At 38.5% G+C, this 21,087-nt stretch overlaps 2 long non-coding RNA genes across 3 annotated transcripts in view; one reads left to right on the top strand and one right to left on the bottom strand.

Moving 5' to 3' along the window:
• Positions 1-21,087, top strand: part of LOC141378662 (uncharacterized) — a 79,259-nt gene that overhangs the window by 1,467 nt on the left and 56,705 nt on the right. The gene's annotated exons all lie outside the window — the stretch shown is intronic.
• Positions 6,844-17,712, bottom strand: LOC141378663 (uncharacterized). The gene is made up of 3 exons (XR_012393736.1): positions 17,562-17,712; positions 12,833-12,899; positions 6,844-9,881 (listed from the first exon to the last, which is right to left on the bottom strand). It is a non-coding gene; the product is annotated as an uncharacterized lncRNA (long non-coding RNA).

Below are 21,087 nucleotides of genomic sequence, written 5' to 3'. Positions count from 1 at the left end.
TTGCAACCAAATTCACTTACAGAAATGCACTTCGCCCCTTTGTAGGGTAATTCCTATAGGATATAGGTTCAAAACCCCCGCTGCAAGACTAACTATGCCTTATACTGTATTTAATTTATTTTAAAAAACATAAAGGTTATAAACTATTTAATGTGGTTAACAAGTAAGGAGGAAACAAGTTCGTTTTCCCGCCCTTACCAAAGCAACTGCATGCTTCCTGATCAATATTTATTTTAATCAGAGTGAAAATGCACAATAGGGTATTGCACAGGTGTGATTTTGTTGAGTAACACTCCTGTACACAACATCAAAAGACATTAATATTAGGTTACATTTAGGCTGTGATGTCAGGAGACCAAAATCCAATGTCTAGCCAAGATCTTAAAAAGACGTCATAATGACGTTAAATACTGACATTTTTTTGTCAGGTACGGCAACCAAAATCCAATGTCTCATAGACGTCATAGAGGTAACATCTACACATCTGTCAGTATGTCTATCTATCTATCTGTCTAATTAACATTTGCTTATATTGTAGAAAACGGTAACGCAGTGGCGCTATTGGTAGTGCTATCGCCTCACAGCAAGAAAATTGCTTGTTCGAGCCTCGGCTATGTCAGTTGGCTTTTCTGTGTGGAGTTTGCATGTTCTCCCTGCGTTCGCTTCGTTTTCCTCCGGGTGCTCCGGTTTCCCCCACAGTCCAAAGACATGTGGTATAGGTGAATTGGGTAGGCTAAACTGTCCGTAGTGTATGAGCGTAAATGAGTGTGTATGGATGTTTCCCAGACATGGGTTGCAGCTGGAAGGGCATCCGGTGCGTAAAACATGTGCTGGATAAGTTGGCGGTTCATTCCGCTGTGGTGACCCCGGATTAATAAACGGACTAAGCTGAAAGGAAATGAAAGAATGACTGAATGAATTGTAGAAAACTTTTCAAGAAAATAACAACTCAAAAAAACTAATTATTATTATTTATTTTATTTATTTTTGCTGTGATTGGATTATTCCACTAATTTATGGCACTAAATGTTATTTTTCTTAACTACTCCTTAACTATTTTGAAGTTAAAATATTGGGATTGTCTTTTGTAAAAATGAATAGGTTTAATTATTTATTAAATAAGCAATTTTTTTTCTAAATGACTATGAATTATAATGCATATTAAAGTTAACCAAGAGAAAAGTCATTGGTTTTTAACAAAACAAGAAATTTTAGAAATAAAACATGTTATTTACCCTGTTTTTTACCAAACATGACCAATGAAAACATTTGTGTTTTATTTATTAAACTTAATGCTTTCTGTAAGACTTATGTGTGGAACTCATTTCGCATAATGTGTCTGTGCACATCGCAATAAGGATTAGGAGCGCCCGCCAACTCCAGGAATCTGTTTCTCTGGCTGGTGACACAGTGACATAAAAATGTGTAGCACGTAGTCACTTTCAAGCTCAGAGCGCAGCAGAGCAGCCAGCGCTGCAATCTGATCATCCACTGGGAGAGGGAGAGAAAGAGAGAGAAAGAGAGAGAGAGAGAGGCAAAACATTTTTTTTCAGTACAGTCTGTTCACAGAGGTATGGATATATGGCTATTAAAGAGTTCAGAGAGTGGCACTGACCCTAATCTCAGTACTAATCCACTACCATTTAAAGGAATATTTCATCCAATAATGAAAGTTTTGTCTTTGTAAAGGGGCAGTCTTATGCCATCTCAAATCCATTTGCAACACAAAAGGAGATTTACAGAAGAATGTTCACACTGCTCTATTCTAAAAAGTCCTCCTATGACTTGTCATCTAAAGTCTCATGATTGTGTGATTATACATCAAAACCGACAGCATCTCCATGCGTTCGCGCAGCTCTCGTAATCAGTTGTGACGTTTGGCCAAACATCTGCTCCTGTGTTTCTCAAAAGAAAGTAATTAAGTCATATGGGTTTGGAATAATGCGAGGATGAGAAAATGATGATAGAATATTCGTTCCCTCATTATCCAGTGGCAGACGCTGATTGTTATAAGCCCTTGGTGATAATGAATCAAATAATTCTCTGAGATAACTGAACAGTTAATAAAAGACATGCCTCTGAAGTCACGGCGCAAATGCAATTAACCAATCAGAAGACTCTTAAGTGCATGTCTTTATAATATAGAACCATGGTTCAGTGAAGGAAATAATGTAGCAATATAAATACAATGAACAGCTAATTGCTGTATAAAAAATGATGGGATCCTTTAATTATGATAGTTTACTTACCCTAATATTGTTCCAAATCTGCATGCATTTTGCCTTCTGTGTAAAAATATAGTACAGTTAATGTTTTAAATACACATTAATAAAAAACATAAAAATATGAAATGCATTTTAAAATATAAAAAAAAAATAAGGGTGTGAATGAAACTCTTTTGGGTTTCATTGCATGAATTGTTTTTGTTTTAAAGGGCACCTATTTTACCCCTTTTTCAAGATTTAAGATAAGTCTCTTGTGTGTCCAGAATGTGTCTGTAAAGTTTCAGCTCAAAACACCCATCAGATTATCGATTATACCTTTCAGAACTTTAGAATGTTCTACTCTGATTCAACGCAAACTCACGGCAATTCGTAACATTTTGATTTAGATGAATTCTTATTAATTCATACAATCTAATTTGTACAACTTAGTACGATTTGCTCATCACCCAATAACAGATGGGGTTAGGGGTGGTAATGGCTTTGATGGGGTAAGGGCTTTTTCGTATCTCAAATGTCTCTTGCGAGTGCCGTTCGAGCCGGCGCTGTTCACCCATGAGTGGCCGCTGTCTGACTGACTGAATGATTGACCCGCCCGCCCTCTCACTTCCCTAAACCCAACTGACAATTTACAAAAGCTGTCCAGAAAAAAAAAAAAAGCCCTCGTCTGATTTTTTTTTACCACGTTTTCGGATTTTACCACATTCTCACCCTGTTATGAACTCGTTTACTTTATTTTTTGGATTCAGTTTTTGTCCTACCGGATTTCTGGAACCGCTCTTCCCCGGACTCGACCCCGGTCGTCGTGATCAACTCCTCTCTGCATCTCAAGCCTGCCGATGTACACGATGAGCTGCCTGGACAAACTGGTTGTAGCGGGAAAGCCCTCCACACGGATGTAAGCGGTCACCCGATAAGTGCAAAAGGGAACGGCGTCATACCGCCCCGTAGCGTTCGCTTAAAAAAATTAAATGCAGCCATACTGTACGTACCTCCCGGGACGTATTTCACGGTCTCCAGAAACGTCCACAGGACTAGGTTTTTAGAATAAGCCTGGGTTCTGTTTTAACATCAGGATTTTTTTTTTTAAGGGAGTTACTGTCTTTATATCACACCAACATGACTGTGGACACTATAACTACGCAGAGTTTTGTCCAAACTGCTTAAAAAAGATGATTTTCATCAGCTGCCCTTTAATATCCACAGTTGAAAGTCAAACAGATTTGGAAAAATGGGAGAGTTATACATGAAATCTGAAAAATCTCAGAAGGGGGTTTTCATAGTGATTCCACAAAATAGACATTTTTCCTCTTCTAAAAACTACAGTATAATCTTAAAGAAAACTCTTTTGAGCTATAGAAGGTGTCCTATCATACGTTTTTCCATCCTCCCCAAATTGCTCTCATAACACTTTTCATCACCCAGACAATTCCCTTGTCCATTAAAAAATCCACCTAAAAAGCTCTATTGATGTTAAAGGGGCTCTATTTTATTTTAATGCGTCTCTACTGTGCATAAGGCCCTGTTTTCACCTGGTATTAACATGAATTTTCAGTGATCCGAACACAATCGGTCAGCCAAGACGCATTAGTTTCCACCTGGTATTAGCATGCATTTAAATGAATCTCCTGTGAGAACTTGTGTGTGGATTTTGTCGAGACCCTTTTACTACATTTACGTCACTTTTACAGAAATATTCTGATTCCAGAGAGCATTCGATTAGACAGAAATTTGATGAGAAACTGAGGTGCAGAGTGATACAATGAAATGACTGATCTATACTGGTGGAAAGAGCTCAGGAAACAATTTTGTGTTTAATAGACGTCTAAGAAAAGCCAAAGACTAGAGTAGACAAAGTACACTGTAAAAAAAAAAAGTTATTTTATGTATTTTCCGACTACCGTTAAATTACAGACATTTACAGTAAATTAACGGACAGTAAATTACATAAATTTACCGAAAATTTTAATTTAATTGAATTACTGTAGCTTATTGTCTGTAATTTTACGGGAAATGTCTGTAATTTGCCTGTAAATGGCTTGTAATTTTGGCACCCTAGCTGCCGAAAAAAAAAAGAAAAGTAAAATAACAGTTTTTTTTACAGTGTAGACAAACTTCATATGTGCAGTCATGCATTTCTGTTTTTTTAATGACTAGTCTAGTTTTGGCCTATTCTTAAACATTTTCCATTTCAATTTTAGCCTTGTTTTAGCCAAGACGACTATGTTTAGATGTCTATTAGACATCTATTAGACATCTTGCTGAGAAGGAAAGATAACTGTACATACCCACTGCACATTGTAATTATGTACACACCCACTGTGCATATACATTTGTATGTCTGCACACTTCTGATTATTAATAGCAATCTGTACATATTTTCATCTATTTTAAATCTCTGTTCATAGCTAATACAACCTGTAAATAATGTTAATAGTACATCCATTTGTAAATATCCCCTTTCTATAACTGCACTTTATAACTTATACCCGTATCCTGCACTTGCTGCTATTGCACTGCTGGTTAGACCTAAACTGCATTTCGTTGCATTGTACTTGTACATGTGTAATGACAATAAAGTTGAATCTAATCTAATCTAATACAAATATTTCTAAACGCAATATTTGGAGTGAAATAGCTTTTAGATAATCTTAAAGAGATTTTTACCCAAAAAGGAAAATTTGCTCACTATTTACTCACCCACAAGTGAATCCAAACCTTTATGATTTTTTTCTTTTTGAGATGTTTGGAAGAAACCTGTAACCATTGACTTCCATATTAGGAATAATACATACTATAGAAGTTGCATGTTTTCAGCATTTTTCAAAATATTTTCTTTTGTTTTTAACAAAATAAAGAAACTCATAAAGGTTTGAAACTATTGATATTTACATTAGATGTCGCCTCTGCTATTAATGTCTACTGGAAGAAATACGTCAATAGAGCCACCATTTTGGGTAGTGCTCCTTTAAAATGAATGCAGGACCAAGGTGCAGCGGAGGACTGTGGCCATCCAGAGCCAGAGATATATACAGATAGATACATACATCTATTATCAGGAGTTTTCCCGGTGGTCAGTATGCAAATATTTTTTTTTAAATTACGAAAATTATAATTTTATCCAACTTTTCTACATCGATGGATAAGTGATCGCATGGGCATTGCCGACATAGAGCCTGTGTTTGAATGCATGGAAATGTATTATCCTCCCTCCCTGTTAAATTTGATCTAATCTGTGTCCTTAAACACCCCCCCTCCTCCAAACGATTCGTTTGAGAATGAGTCTTCGTTATGAATGACTCATTCACTTAGCCGACAACAATACAAGTTTCTAGCACCGCAGCGTCTTGTTGTCATATTTCATTTACATTGTTTGCTGGTTTTATTCAACAAAACTAGCATAAGCCTGGTATTTAGTGCGAGTTGGTGCTACTTTGCCCTATGGCTAGTGCAGTAGTGACTGTATTATCATTAATAACGTTACTTGTTGAGCACAAAGTTCGTAACATACAAAAACGTAAAATATGCAATCTTACCTATGAAATGTTCTGCCTATATATGTGCTTAGTTTTCTTTCTTTGCTTGTTACTACACTTGTACACAGTGCTAAAGTCCAGCATCTTCATATTGGCTTTAGTCTGGACTATAGTGCAGTTGAATGACTTTTGTCCTGGGAGCACTGTACAAATGTGGCAGTGGCATGCTAAGGCCCCGTATGCGATATCTATTGTACATATCTATGATTTGAAACAAGTAAAGGGTTTCATTTTTGAGTGAACTATCCCTTTAAAGCTGCTATATTTATAACAAAAGCCAAAAAACATGCATTTTGATTTGATGGGAACTGTAAAAGATGGAACCACAGATGCAAGTTAAGAAGCTTTATAATTAATAGGCTACTATTCAAGTGCACTATGCTTCTACTTTACATGTATGCTGCATGTGTGAGTGTCATAATGATGAATGTCTACTGATAACACAAGAGCTGGTCAGATAACAGCACAACTGCTTACTGATTCAGACAAGCTTTTAACAAGGAGATAAAGAGATGTCACACAAGCGCGAACACACACACAAATATTGTTATAATTTTTCCAGGACAAGATCCAGCAGCTGGTTAAGATTTAGAATAAGGCTAAAGACTGTTGACATGAATCTGCAGCTTACAGTGCACTCCGACTCTGTCCGTATGCTTCAGATGGGCTTTTCAATCAGACACTGACTGTGTGTTAGCCAGAGCAGCTGAAATCCCCCAACACACAGTGTGTTAATCTGCTCACAAACACTCGCTCTCTCTCCTCGCCCGCCTGTTTTATGATGCCACGCTCAACAGCGCCTCGGGCCCCTGAACGCAGAGATGTCTGCAAGCCTGAGTGAGAAAGACAGAATGAAAGAGGGAGAGAGAGAGGAGATTTAGAGAGTTAGTCTGCCCAGATATCAGCTCCTGCCAAACCTGATATTCCAAAGTCACGTATGGCTGGAAAAACAAAAGGACAGTTTAATATCCTGATTTTTTTTTTCATGCACGATTGAATCTGATGAAAACATAAAAATGATGATGAAAACTTGCCCGGGCCACATTTTACTCCTTAATAACAAAGGAAGAAGATGAAAAGAAATTAGATTTTGCATAATGAAAGAAGCCTGTTTATTCATTCATTTCACATTGTGACATTTCATGACAATAAATTCTCATTATTCCCAATGGTCGGGGCCGGATTAACATAAAGGGCTATGGAAGGAGGGGCTTTTGATTGGCTGGAGAATTAATTTTGTGCCATGATGCTGGGAAACACCTCTTTGCTTTATACTTTGTCACGTCAATAATATTTATTCAGCTCACTGGTGTTCAAAACAGTGACGGCGCTACACCAGCGTTAGGGGTGGCTGTAGCCAGGGATGGTCAATATTTAAAAAAAAAATGTATTTCAGATACGTATTTAAAAAGTAAAACAGTATTTTGTAACTTGTATTTGATAGGGTTTATGAAAATGGGTTTATATTTTGTATCAAGTGAAGTTTATAAAGTTCATAAACTAATTTCGAGAGGATCACGTGCTTACGATTTATCACGGCCGGTCTCGCATTTGCTAATCACTATCTTCCAATCATATGAGCCCTAAGCTACTATAAATAGCCACAGTTTTTAGTTCACGTTATCTTCGTTTGGAAGAAACCCCCCTCCTCCCCTATTCTCCTCCTTTACCTCTGATTGTGCAGCACGGCTGCCCAGTGGTTAGCACTGTGAGCCCCACAGGAAGAACACTGCCAGCCCTGGTTCCACAGGACCAGTGGGTGTTTCTGTGAGGAGTTTGTATGTTCTCCCCGTGTCCGCGTGGGTTTTTCTCCGGTTTCCTCCCACCATCCAAAGACATTCAACATACATAACAATCAAGCTTTGTCTAATCCCTTGTGTTCCCTTAGCTACCGCAGCAGGGGAGTTCTGAGATCCACCGAGCTCAGGCTCCCCTCTTGCTCTGCCAACGGGAGGAAGCCCCGGGCTCGAGGAGCCCTTGAGCTCAGGGCTCTCTCCCGGGACAGCATGCCAAACAATCTTTTATAAATCATCAGCTAAGTGTGAACTCTTGAAACTACTTTAGTGTCTTCATACTGTAAAATAGTTTGTAAGAAGTCTATAGAGTGACATCATAAAATGTAGTATTTGATTGGTGCTTTCTCACTAATAATAAAGCAGTTGATCAATGCTTGGAGTGTGGATAGAAATGATGAAATCACATATAAATAGAGTAATTGACAAATAGCAGGGGGAAATTCAGGAGCAGGTCAAATCAGACAGTAAAATAAGGCAAACAACATAAAAAAGTTCTTACATAATGAGATAAATTGGCTGTTTCAAATGCCAGTAGCTGATCTGCAGGTGCTCTTTGTAGTTAGTTGCAAACTTTGACATAGTTAATCAGTGTAAGACAAACATATTAAATAATATACCAGTCTACTGGTCAATAACTCCAAAATTCTTTGAGATATCGTGTTTTGAAGAGTAAAATTACAAAAAAAAAAAAAAAAAACATGATTTATGGAAATGACTAAAACTGGAAGTTTTAGTTGTTTTCAGAAATCGTGATTTTACATTGAGTACAGTGAGATTTCAATTGCAAAAATACTGAAAACTTGTTAGCAGGTGACGTGTAAAACCAGTCTATGTGTGGGACACACCAAACCATCTAGACCAGGGTGGGCATTACATTTTTCCACATTAGGGTCACATTAGACTCTGGGGTGGTTTTAGAGGGCCAAAAATTCAGTGAAACTATTTAATAAACAATCATAAAAAGTAAGTCAAAAGTAAAAAAAACAAAAACAAAACAATCAATTTTAGGTAAAAATTATTTGAAAAATCTGCATCACAATATCAACTTCACATAAATGCCACAAGGTTGGTTGTTTGATTGCTTAAAATGCCCGTCTGAACTATACTGTCCGGTTTCCCCCACAGTCAAAAGACATGGGGTACAGGTGAATTGGGTAGGCTTAATTGTCTGTAGTGTATGGGTGTGAGTGGGTGCCTATGGATGTTTCCCAGAGGTGGGTTGCAGCTGGAAGGGCATCCGCTGTGTAAAAACATATGCTGGATAAGTTGGCGGTTCATTATTTTGTGGCGACCCCGGATTAATAAAGGGACCAAGCAGAAAAGAAAATGAATAAAATGTATCAATAAAATAAATGTGGCCTTTGTGTTTGCTATAGGGCATAGGGCCCAATGTGTCCAAAAAAACAAAACAAAAAACAAATACAGTTTCAACAGCAAAGTGTCATTAAAATTGCAACAGTGTTTTGTCATTCTTCTCTGACCTTCAGTCTTGTTGTTGATTCAGTTTAATTCAATTACTTACAGAGTTCATCATTACTTATGAAGCAAACTCAGTTCACTCATGAAGCATCTTTATAAACACACCAGTGTCATTATTCAACTCTAGTCAGCTCAGATGCACATACGCACTATTTATATGAAGATCCATCATTTACAGCAAAATCTGCAATTCATATTGCTCTTTCTTCCCTCGCTCTCTCGCTCTCCGGTTTTCACCCCAGTTTTCTCATTCCTTTTCCATTTCACATCCCTTCCCCAATCATTCATACATGCTTAGAGGCCATTCTGTTATTCTTTCCAAGTCTGTCATTAAACAAGAAAAAAGCCCTCCACAGCCACAGGAAAAGTCAGCTCAGCGGACGGAGCCCGATTGGCCATCCGTCGCTCCGAATCACAGAGCGGAGCCAGCATCTGCTGGGACCCAAACCCGAAAGCAGAAAATTTACATACAGTTTGACCTTCCACACAGACCTGCGTGTGTATGACTGAGCGTTACACACCGCGTTCATGAAGCTATTTATCATTCTTTCATGCAGAAACAGAAAGACTGGGGCGGAGGGGGGTTGGACATGTTGCCGCTCTGTTGCTTCAGGCCGTTGTGCATGTGGAGAAATTTCTGAAATTACATCATATATCACCCAGCGAACACACATAGTCATACACACCCAGTCAATCAAACACATGCGCGCAGACACTTTTGATAGATGGCTAAAATGAGGAGATACGTTACTGGTCCCCGAAGAGAAACGCAGTCATTTTGTATTTAGAAATGTGATCTTTTGTGTCAGGATTCCCGCCGTTCTGTCTGGATGCGAGTTATCGGGCAGCTGTGAAGGGAGAGAATGAAAACAGCAAGAGCTTGGGATACATTTGCAATAGTTATGTTTTTATTTTCACACAGCAATTTTAAAATGAAAATAATCCTACATTGGTGTATGTTTCAGAAAAGATTTCCATCCAGATTAAACAACAAAAATGCATATTAAATGGACTAGGGTCTGTCTGCAGACTGCAAGACAGGGGCGTAACATGAAGGGGCGTAACTTGTAGTAGAGGCATAACCCACATGTCTACTATGTTGTTGGCAAGGTGGGGTTGTGCCCATCAGTTATTAACGTCTACACCTACTCCACACCTAAACTCAACCATCACAGTTATTAACGTCTATACACCTTTCCCAACCCTAAACCCAACCATCACAGTTTTTTACATTTACACTTACCACAACCCTAAACCAAACCATCATCGTTATTAATGTCTACACCTTTTCCTAACCCTAAACGCAACTATCACCTTTATTAACGTCTACACCTTCCCCAACCTAAACCCAACCATCACAGTTATTAACGTCTACACCCTCCTCAACCCTAAACCCAACCATCACCATTATTAACATCTACACCTTCCCCAACCTAAACCCAACCATCACCGTTATTAATGTCTACACCTTCCCCAACCTAAACCCAACCATCACCATTATTAACATCTACACCTTCCCCAACCCTAAACCAAACCATCACAGTTATTAACATCTACACCTTCCCCAACCCTAAACCAAACCATCACAGTTATTAACATCTACACCTTCCCCAACCTAAACCAAACCATCACAGTTATTAACATCTACACCTTCCCCAACCTAAACCAAACCATCACAGTTATTAACATCTACACCTTCCCCAACCTAAACCAAACCATCACAGTTATTAACATCTACACCTTCCCCAACCTAAACCAAACCATCACAGTTATTAACATCTACACCTTCCCCAACCCTAAACCCAACCATCACCATTATTAACGTCTACACCTTCCCCAACCCTAAACCCAACCATCACCATTATTAACGTCTACATCTTCCCCAACCCTAAACCCAACCATCACCATTATTAACGTCTACACCTTCCCCAACCCTAAACCAAACCATCACAGTTATTTACTTCTACACCTTCCCCAACCTAAACCCAACCATCACCGTTATTAACATCTACACCTTCCCCAACCCTAAACCAAACCCTAATCGTTATTAATGTCTACACCTTCCCCAACCCTAAACCAAAAACATTATAGTTATTAACATCTACACCTTGCCCAACCCTAAACCCAACCATCACAGTTTTTAACGTCTACACCTTCCCCAACCTAAACCCAACCATCACGGTTATTAACAACTACATCTTCCCCAACCCCAACCCCAAATCATCACTGTTATTAACATATCCTTACCCAAATCTAAACCCAACCATCATTGTAACTAACGTCTATACCTATTACAACTCCCTAATCCAACCATCATCGCTATTAACGTCTAAACCTACTGTTATTTGCATCCACAGGAGACGACGCCGAGTAGGCTAACTACTATAGCAAAACAGATAAAAGCCCCTTTCACACATACAGACCTTTCCGGAAAATTGCCGGCAATTTTCCGGAAAGGTTGTATGTGTGAACAGGTCCTTTTTGAAAATACCGGTAAATTCGTTCTGGCTATTTTCCGGAAAGAGAAGTTGTAACATTACCGGCAATTTGCCCGAATGCTGCGCTGTGTGAATGCAGAAGGAAGATTCCCGTAATAAGCGCGTGCACGTTTAGAACGTGCTGACGTGAGACGTCTGCTTTAGCCAATCACAACAGTCAGACGCATTTACGTCCGCGCGGTTTGTGAGGATAAAAGCCTTTGAATATTTTTCCAGACACATTTAGCTGCTAGAAGTTAGTCAGATCACGTTTATATGTCCTTCTTAATGCCAACTGTGTAAATAATCATCGATGAGATGCTTATGATAAGCCTGTGAAACAGCCTGTGAGCGCCTGCACACGCACATATTATGAACATCTCGACATGCGAAAGTAATCCTGCGAAAGTTGTTCACAATATTGATCATCCACAGAGTTTGTAATTTAGTCAAATGTTTACAAATACAAGTGCAGCCGTTTAAAGCTCATTTGTGGTGAATGATGTCAGAATTTACCGGTATTTTGGAATGGATGTGTGAATGCTCTTTTCCGGAAAATTTCCGTAACGTCCTCGCCTGTGTGAACAGTGCTTTTTTCAATATACCGGTAAAGTCGTTCCGCAAATTTTCCAGAAATATACCGGTATCACTGTGTGAAAGGGGCTAAAGTCAGCGAGTGGAGTTGAATGGTGGAATTGCTAAAATTAATGAATATAACAACATATCAAATGAATTGGTTGTGGATAAATTTGCTAAAATCTCATGAAAACATTTGGTGAAAATGTTCTCTGTTCCACCGTCTTGCCAGTAACATCTCGTTGTGACATCTTGCATGGTTCAATGGGATCTCGATAGCTGCAAGTTGCGCCTCTTCATGTTACACCCCTGTCTTGCAGTCCTCAGACAGATACACTAGACTAAATGCGAAGGTGCACTCTGAAATTAATTATTAATTGGATTCAGATGATTAATTGGTAAGTGGCTGCAAAAAAATTATACAAACAAATTAAGGAAATTAATGATCAACTTAATTTGTTTGTTTAAATTTAGCCCATATAAATTGTTTGCAACCACTTACCTTAAAAACATTTAGTAAATCCAATTTACTCTTCTTTTCAGTGGCATTTTGAAAATGATTATTAAAAGTATAGCTATGAAATTATCGAAACAACAAAACAACAAAATTGTAGTGTAATTATAAATTATAATGGAATTATTTAATACATCTAGTATTAAATTGCTCTTTGAAAAAGGTCACATTGAAGTTAGTTTTTAAATGGGGAGTATATGCAAACTCCACACAGAAATGCCAATTGACTCACCCGGGACTCGAACAAGCAACCTTCTTGCTGTGAGGCAATAGTGCTATCCACTGAGCCACCGTGCCGCCTGCATAAAATTAAGAAAACTGATTACAATGACATTTTTTTAATAAACAGGTCTAGTGTGTATGTCAAATGTATAACACAGAACGTTCTCCTAACATTCATATATATGGTTCCCACTTAGCTATTTTTTGGGAACCAAATAGCTAAATTCTCTGAACGTTCTAACCTTCTCAGAATGTTGCATAAAGGTTTTGTAACAACTTAAAGAGAACATAAAGGAGAACATTTCAGGAAGTTGTGCATTGTTAAACATAGCCTCAGAGCGAGTATATGCTTTACTAATACTCAACTGATGGGTCAGAGAAAAATAAAAGCCTCTCACATGTGCACACAGACACACATACACACACAGGATCATATTGTGCCCCCGAAAACCACCCCATGTCTCCATAGGAACATGGCTTGTTTCCATGGCGACAACTGAAGTTTGTAATTATGACCCTGCATCAACAGGTGAGAGTCAATTTCTGTCACCCTCTCACACACATACACACACACACATCCATGCTCTGCCTTCTGTTGTCTGCAGCTTTCATGTCAGTGACTCTCTGGGTTTTTAAAACAGATATTCCAGAAGCTCAATCTAGATCATTCCAGTGAGTCTATCTGCTCTAGGATCTTAAAAATGACTTCAGATAAAAGCATGAACATCCTGGCCTTGAAACAGATCTGTACAGACAAATTTGATTTATCATTCCTGATTGAGTAGCACTGACACTATTTATCCTACTGGATCAGTGCTGATACAAGTCATTTGATGGCCTCTAAATTACAAGCATGATAGAAACAATTGCTGTGGTAGACAATCTGCTACATGCCTTCTGTCATCTGATAGCTTTTCTGTATTAATCCAAATATGGCCATCTTCAGGTCAAGGTACATTTTTATTATTAGTATTTTATTTTAAAACGCAACAAGAATCTATATTTAAATATATATTTAATAATCAATGAATAATCCAGATTGTTACATGAATTTCATATATTTCATTAATTATATGACTATTACTAAGATCAAGCAGATCAAATCTATGCATTTTATGGCATTTCCATGTGTTAAAATAGTTTTTTTTGCATTGAAAAACATTTAATAAATCAAACCAAAAACCCTGACCACAGAACAAACCAAGCCAGCAATTTTGTGAACGTTGTGTAGATAGGCCTATACAGTATATTCCATCCATCCATCCATCCATCCATCCATTCATCCTTCCTTCCTTCCTTCCATCCATCCATCCATCCATCCATCCATCCATCCTTCCTTCCTTCCTTCCTTCCTTCCTTCCTTCCTTCCTTCCTTCCTTCCTTCCTTCCCTCCTTCCATTCTTGCTTCCAATCCTGCTCCCATCCATCCATTCATCCATCCATCCATCCATCCATCCATCCTTCCTTCCTTCCTTTCTTTAATCCATCCTTCTTGTCCCCCTCCACCCATCAACCCATCCATCCATCCATCCATCCATCCATTCATTCTTTCATTCTTGCTTCCATTCTTGCTCCCATCCATCCATTTATCCATCCATTCATTTATCCTTCCTTCCTTCCTTCCTTCCTTCCTTCCTTCCTTCCTTCCTTCCTTCCTTCCTTCATTCCTTCCATCCATCCATCCATCCATCCATCCATCCATCCATCCATCCATCCTTCCTTCCTTCCTTCCTTCCTTCCTTCCTTTAATCCATCCTTCCTCCCTCCCCTCCATCTATCCTTCCATCCATCCATCCATCCATCCATCCATCCTTCCTTCCTTCCTTCCTTCCTTCCTTCCTTCCTTCCCATCCATCCATCCATCCATCCATCCATCCATCCATCCATCCATCCATCCATTCTTACATCCAGTCTTGCTCCTATCCATCCATTCATTCATCCATCCTTCCTTCCATCCTTCCTTCCTCCCTCCCCTCCATCTATCCTTCCATCCATCCATCCATCCCTTCTTCCTTTCTTTCCTTCCATCCATCCATCCATCCATCCATCCCTTCATTCTTGCTTCCATTTTTGCTCCCATCCATCCATCCATTTATCCATCCATTCATTTATCCTTCCTTCCTTCCTTCCTTCCATCCATCCATCCATCCATCCATCCTTCCTTCCTTCCTTCCTTCAATCCATCCTTCCTCCCTCCCCTCCATCTATCCTTCCATCCATCCATCCATCCATCCTTCCTTCCTTCCTTCCTTCCTTCCTTCCTTCCTTCCTTCCTTCCCATCCATCCATCCATCCATCCATCCATCCATCCATCCATCCATCCATCCATCCATCCATCCATCCATCCATTCTTACATCCAGTCTTGCTCCTATCCATCTATTCATTCATCCATCCTTCCTTCCATCCATCCTTCCTCCCTCCCTCCCCTCCATCTATCCTTCCATCCATCCATCCATCCATCCATCCCTTCTTCCTTTCTTTCCTTCGATCCATCCATCCATCCATCCATCCATCCATCCATCCATCCATCCATCCATTCTTACATCCTTGCTTCCATTCTAGCTCCTATCCATCCATTTATCTATCCATTCATCCATCCATCCGTCCTTCTATCCATCCTTTCTTTCTTCAACCCATCCTTCCTCCTTCCCCTCCATCTATCCTTCCATCCATCATCCCTTCTTCCTTCCTTTCTTTCCTTCCTTCCATCCATCCTCCCTCCCATCCATCCATCCATCCACCCGTCCGTCCGTCTATTCATCCATCCATCCATCTATCCATCCATCCATCCATCCATCCATCCATCCATCCATCCTTCTTTCCTTTCTTTCATCCATCCATCCATCCATTCATCCTTTTTTCCATCCATCCATCCGTCCGTCCGCCCGTCTGTCCGTCCATCCTTCTTCCTTCCCTCCTTCCATCCATCTATTCATCCTTGCTACAATTCTTCCTTTATCCATCCATCCATCCATCCATCCATCCATTCAACCAACCTTCCTTGCTTCCTTGCTTCCTTCCTTCCTTCCTTCCTTCCTTCCATCCTTCCTTCCTCCCTCCCCTCCATCTATCCTTCCATCCATCCATCCATCCCTTCTTCCTTTCTTTCCTTCCATCCATCCATCCATCCATCCATCCATCCATCCATCCATCCATCCATCCCTTCATTCTTGCTTCCATTCTTGCTCCCATCCATCCATCCATTTATCCATCCATTCATTTATCCTTCCTTCCTTCCTTCCTTCCTTCCTTCCTTCCATCCATCCATCCATCCATCCATCCATCCATCCATCCATCCTTCCTTCCTTCCTTCCTTCCTTCCTTCAATCCATCCTTCCTCCCTCCCCTCCATCTATCCTTCCATCCATCCATCCATCCATCCATCCTTCCTGCCTTCCTTCCTTCCCATCCATCCATCCATCCATTCTTACATCCAGTCTTGCTCCTATCCATCTATTCATTCATCCATCCTTCCTTCCATCCATCCTTCCTCCCTCCCTCCCCTCCATCTATCCTTCCATCCATCCATCCATCCATCCATCCATCCATCCATCCATCCATCCATCCATCCATCCATCCCTTCTTCCTTTCTTTCCTTCGATCCATCCATCCATCCATCCATCCATCCATCCATCCATCCATCCATCCATCCATCCATCCATCCATCCATCCATTCTTACATCCTTGCTTCCATTCTAGCTCCTATCCATCCATTTATCTATCCATTCATCCATCCATCCGTCCTTCTATCCATCCTTTCTTTCTTCAACCCATCCTTCCTCCTTCCCCTCCATCTATCCTTCCATCCATCATCCCTTCTTCCTTCCTTTCTTTCCTTCCTTCCATCCATCCTCCCTCCCATCCATCCATCCATCCATCCACCCGTCCGTCCGTCTATTCATCCATCCATCCATCTATCCATCCATCCATCCATCCATCCATCCATCCATCCATCCATCCATCCATCCTTCTTTCCTTTCTTTCATCCATCCATCCATCCATTCATCCTTTTTTCCATCCATCCGTCCGTCCGCCCGTCTGTCCGTCCATCCTTCTTCCTTCCCTCCTTCCGTCCTTCCATCCATCTATTCATCCTTGCTACAATTCTTCCTTTATCCATCCATCCATCCATCCATCCATCCATTCAACCAACCTTCCTTGCTTCCTTGCTTCCTTCCTTCCTTCCTTCCTTCCTTCCTTCCCTTCTTTCCATTTGCAACTGGAATAGCACTAAATTCTGAATAATTAGAAACAAAACCATTAATTTCTGAATTAAATCTTTTTTACCAATACATTTTTGAAAACCATGATATCCAATCACCTGGCACTTCATTATAGTACTTAATATCGCACTTGATATAATACTTAATCTAGCGCTATGCTGCTCAAGCCCTAAATCACATTTAAATATTCACCAACAACATCAAACATTCATTTTTAAAATTTCAAAAACAATATATTTTAATATCATCTGTCACCACAAAACACTCAGATCCTTCAGCAACCTGATTATTCTTCCATCAAGCTTTATTGCTTTATTATTTTATTAGAAATATACTTTCTATGTCAGAAATATTAAATGTCACGAGAGAATATTCGCAATATTTCCTCTGAGAATATGAAGCAAGCGTAGTGACCGTCTCCCACAGCTTTATCTCCGCTTTTACTGCAGTAATATCACCTCATTCCACAAAGAAATCCCTTGAAATGTCAAATAAATGTCACATCGAGAACTTACGTGTCACCCGCCGATGTGCGGGATCTGGAAATCTGGTTTTATATCTGGATGCCTCTAAATGCTCTCGCTCTAAAAGAAAAAGAAGGAAAATGAAAAATGAGCCTATTCAAACACACACAGAGACACAGTGTGTGAGATATATGATCTGTGTGATGCCAATCCAGTTCTATACGTCTGTATAATGCAGATACCAATGCTGATGTCCCCAAATAGTCTGAAAAAGCGTATTTGCACACACACAGATTGCTTTTCATCCTTCTTCTTTCTGTTTTACACTCACACATACACAACACAAACAATGCTGGAACAGCACGAAATAAGCAGAGCATGCTGGGATTTTTTTGTTCACCGCATCCACAGGAGAATGCTTGACAAGGCTTTCATTAAAGGCTTTAATACATCAAGGGTTTTTAGCTAAAGGCTTTTTATGAACAAACAAACACACACACACACACACACACACACACACACACACACACACACACACACACACACACACACACACACACACACACACACACACACACAAGTGACATGTACACAAGCCTAGCGCTAAAGCTAACATTTACTCATTTTTTAACGCTTATCGCATGTTGTCTTTGCAGTTATCAAATTCTTCACAAACAAATTCTCGGTAAGCAAGCAAACACATCCATCCATTCATTCATCCTTGCTATCTTCCTAAGAAGCCAATTCAAACAAAAGCTGGAGAGCCCACAGAAACCTCAGTGTTTCAGTCTGCGCCCTGAGAAAACAGCTCTGCTCTCCAAACATCTGCTGGTGTTCATACAGATGCACACACTCACTGATTCTCTACCCAGTAAATTGTATAATTATTATGTTTAAAAAAAGATCTTTTCCCGATAAAAAATTACTGATTTTGTGATGGCAATTCCCAGAAATTTGCAAAAAAAAAAAAAAAAAAAAAAAAAAAAAAATATATATATATATATATATAYACACACACACACACACACACACACACAYATATATATATATATATATATATATATATATATATATATATATATATATATATATATATATATATATATATATATATATCTATATATATCTGACTGTGTCAGATTTCACAACTAATATAATTTTTTTGTTTATTTATATATATATATATATATATATATATGTATGTGTGTGTGTTTGTGTATATATATATATATATATATATATATATATATATATATATATATATATATATATATATATATATATATATATGTGTGTGTGTGTGTGTGTGTGTGTATATATATATATATATATATATATATATATATATATATAAACAAAAAAATTAAATTAGGTGTGCAATCTGACACAATGACACAAATCATAAAAAAGGCTTTTTTAAAAATGGTATGGATTAAGCCAAAGTAGGGTTGTATAACTCTTATTTTTATCCACAATTTTATTTTCTCTCAGATTTCCCTCCACAGAGCATCTGACATCAGGTACATTACTCAGGACATGCGTTTGGGCTCCCTCTACCATAATACAACCCCAAAACACGGATTGCTGTAAAACTTTGTTAATGGCAGGGAAGCGTTTTCTGTCGTTAACTGCAGGGAAAGAGTTAAACGAAATCGTTTACACATCATAATACCAGCCTAACATGTAAAGCACAAATAGTGGCCTTCAATTCAGTCACATCCAGTGGCCATCACCCTTGAACCAATCTCCATTGTAAGCTGCTTGCTTTTCTGTTTGTTCCTTTGCTCCATTTGTTAGATGTTTGCTCACACTTTCTTTTACAGTCGGAACCCTGTCAAACGCACCAAACACCCCAATTCATGTCACAGGATGTCTATAATCGCATCTTTGCCTTGACTTCACATGTAAATCACTCACACCTTTTTGTTGATTTTGCGTTAGATTCAGCGATCGCGGAATTGAGGAAAACTATCTGACTATATCCCAAAATATATGTTTTTAGTTGATAAAAGGTGCATTTTTAAAGCTTTATTGTTATTACAAAGGGTTTAGTATCATTTACATATTTATGTTGACATAAGTAGTTTAAATTAGTTATTTTATATTTTAAATTGTACTTACATTTATGTAACTCTGTTGTGTTTTGATATTATTGAAGTTAAACTAAATAAAAGTTAAACTAAATTTACAACTTGCAAAAAATACAATCATTTTTTAAAAAGGCACTTTAGAATACATTCAATATGTTAAATTGTTCTCTGCTATCTACACAATAGGTATGTGGTTAAAAATGATACAGAAATGGTTTTATAGGCTCATTTTTAACCACAGAAATGATTTGAAATGCTTGATTTTGACCATATTTGGGATGGTCATAAATATTAATGAGCTCTGCTCTTTTGCTTCGCAACTTGTGTGTGTGCCTTCACTCTCTCAAACGCACACATATTGTGATGTACATGCAAAATAATCCTACTTCATTAGTCCAATTTTTTTTTATGTGTAAATATAATCTTTTTTAACTGAAGTGGTAGAGATGTTTATTTTAGCTAGGCGATCATTTTGCCACCAGGGTATGCTTGTTTGCTGCTGAGTTTTGTTGGCTTAATATATGGGCTAAATTATAGTTATACTCAACAAAATGGACTGACAGATATGTATTTAGAGTTGTATTTGGAAGCTTTACCCCTTTGGCTGCCCTTCTACCAAATGGTTGACCATGTTTTTATAGTTTTAAATAATTACTGTTAAAGTCATTTAAAGAATGAATGTTTTAAATATTGGTTTACACACAGCATTGTTGGTTTACAAAAAATAAAAAATATATAAAAATTTAAAAAATCTAACAAACACCCCATTCGCACTAGTACACTTGATTTTGTTTTTATTGTAAAAACAACTAAAAAACAAAACAAAAAACAAAAACAAGAACACATGTTAAATGCGAATCTAAAATATGTTATAGCATACTTCCAAAAATAATAAGTAAATTTATAAATTAATTAGGCGACGTAGTGGCGCAGTAGGTAGTGCTGCCGCCTCACAGCGAGAAGGTCGCTGGTTCGAACCTCGGCTCAGATGGCGTTTCTATGAGGAGTTTGCATGTTCTCCCTGTGTTTGCGTGGGTTTCCTCCGGGTGCTCCGGTTTCCCCCACAGTCCAAAGACATGCGGTACAGGTGAATTGGGTAGGCTCAATTGTCTATAGTGTGTGTGTGTGTGTGGATGTTTCCCAGAGATGAATGAATAAATTAATTAATTAGTATTAAAAATGTTTTCATTTGATTTTTTTTTTTATTAATAAATTGGTCTTACACTTCATATTTTCAGATTTTACATAGTATATGTATTACAGTAAGTTCGGTACTTTTACCATAAACCGACATATCTACCATTTGGTAGAGGCTGATATTTTAGAAATTATGGGATGTGCTGAAAAAATGCATTGTGTTAACTAGCAACATTAGGAGTGAATCTCAACCACTGTATATGTTTTATGCAGTGTGTTTATTGTCGTCCTTTTATCTCCAGAGAGCTGAGTGATATGACATGATGCATAAACGTGCAGTAAAAACATAC

This window comes from Danio rerio, chromosome 2, assembly GCF_049306965.1.
Source record: "Danio rerio strain Tuebingen ecotype United States chromosome 2, GRCz12tu, whole genome shotgun sequence".
Classification (NCBI taxonomy): Eukaryota; Metazoa; Chordata; class Actinopteri; order Cypriniformes; family Danionidae; genus Danio; species Danio rerio.
The sequence above is the reverse complement of the archived record's forward strand: the minus strand, read 5'-3'. Positions and strand labels throughout refer to the sequence as shown.